The sequence below is a fragment of the Eumetopias jubatus genome, unplaced genomic scaffold, assembly GCF_037043125.1.
Source record: "Eumetopias jubatus isolate StellerSeaLion01/CBP00866 unplaced genomic scaffold, mEumJub1_p1.0 scaffold_6, whole genome shotgun sequence".
Classification (NCBI taxonomy): Eukaryota; Metazoa; Chordata; class Mammalia; order Carnivora; family Otariidae; genus Eumetopias; species Eumetopias jubatus.
The window spans coordinates 146,967,993-146,969,611 of NW_028274812.1; the positions used below are offsets into that span (position 1 = coordinate 146,967,993).

A 1,619-nucleotide genomic window follows, 5' to 3' on the forward strand; every position below is an offset into this window, starting at 1 on the left:
AGGGGCCGGGAGAAATAAAGCATTTTAAGCAGGCTCCACACCCAGGGAGGATCCCGAGGAGGGGTGGCTCCATCTCACGACCCTGAGATCATGACCTGAGTCAAAACCAAGAGTTGGACACTTGACTGACTGAGCCACCCAGGCACCCTTCTATACTCTTCAAAGATGCTCATCTTTCTCCTAACAGATAATACGTGGTCAGAGGTGATGGAGAAAGACAACACAAGCTCTTTTGAAGGCTTCATCCTGGTGGGCTTCTCTGACCGTCCCCACCTAGAGCTCATCTACTTCATGGTCACCCTCACTTTTTACCTGCTAACTCTTGTTGGCAACATGACCATCATCTTGCTTTCCACTCTGGGTTCCCGGCTGCACACACCAATGTATTTCTTTTTGGCCAACGTCTCGCTCCTGGACATGTGTTTCACCACGGGCTCCATCGCTCAGATGCTCTACAACCTTTGGGGCTCAGATAAGACCATCAGCTATCTGGATTGTGCCATCCAGCTCTACTTCGTCCTGGCCCTAAGAGGGGTCCGTCCAGCTCTACTTCGTCCTGGCCCTAAGAGGGGTGGAGTGCGTCCTGCTGGCTGTGATGGCGTATGACCGCTCTGCTGCGGTCTGCAGACCCCTGCACTACACCGTCATCATGCACCCGCCACTCTGTAGGCAGCTGGCTTCAGTGGCGTGGTTGAGTGGCTTTGGTAATTCTCTCATAATGGCACCCCACGTTGATGCTACCCCGCTGTGGGCACAGGCGGGTGGACCACTTTCTCTGTGAGATCCAGCACTAATTGGCATGGCCTGTGTCAATACCGTGAGCCTTGAGGCACTGGCACTTGCCTTGGCAATCTTTATCATCCTGGCGCCACCCTTCCTCATCCTCGTCTCTTAGGTTACATTGCACAAATTGGTGTTTAGGATCAAGTCGGCCGCTGGGCGAAAGAAACCCTTCAGCACGTGCAGCTCCCACCTAAATGTCGTCTCTCTCTCCTAGGGCGCCACCACATACATGTACCTCCAGCCAGCAAACACTTATTCCCAGGACCAGGGCAAGGTCCTCACTCCCTTCCACACGATCGTCACTCCCAGTGTTAACCCCCTGATCTACACACTGAGAAACAAGGATGTTGAGGAAGCCATGAAGAAGGTGCTAGGGGAGGGGAGTACGGAAGGATAGCAAAAGTTTGGGGGTTGTCTTTTGACCCATCTTCTGTACACCCTGTTAGACATAGCAAATAAAGGACTATTCTGACATGGCAGACTGAAGAGGCACTCAACGAGATGGGGAGCTCAGTGTTTAGCGAGGTTGAGAAAATGCAACATTCCTGAGTCCACACTCCTCTCAGGTCCCTGTGAGCCAAGCACCGATCACTCGGAGGGCTCCAATTCGGGACCAAATAGCAACCAACCTATGCTCGCAAAATACCAGCGGTGAACGCAGACAGCAGGCATTCTTGTACCCAGGCCAGCTTCGACCACAGTGATTTGTACTCAGTAAGTCCTCAACATATATGAAAAGAATACGCTCAGAAGTGAAAAAAATAAAAAGTATTTATTTTTTCCAGAAAGTTCACATGTACTTTTATAGGGCCAAATTTCTGAATGAGAGGCAAAAT

At 51.1% G+C, this 1,619-nt stretch overlaps 1 pseudogene; it reads left to right on the forward strand.

Moving 5' to 3' along the window:
* Positions 1-201: 201 nt before the first annotated feature.
* LOC114199789 (putative olfactory receptor 2W6) lies at positions 202-1,180 on the forward strand (annotated as a pseudogene).
* The last annotated feature ends 439 nt before the right edge of the window (positions 1,181-1,619 follow it).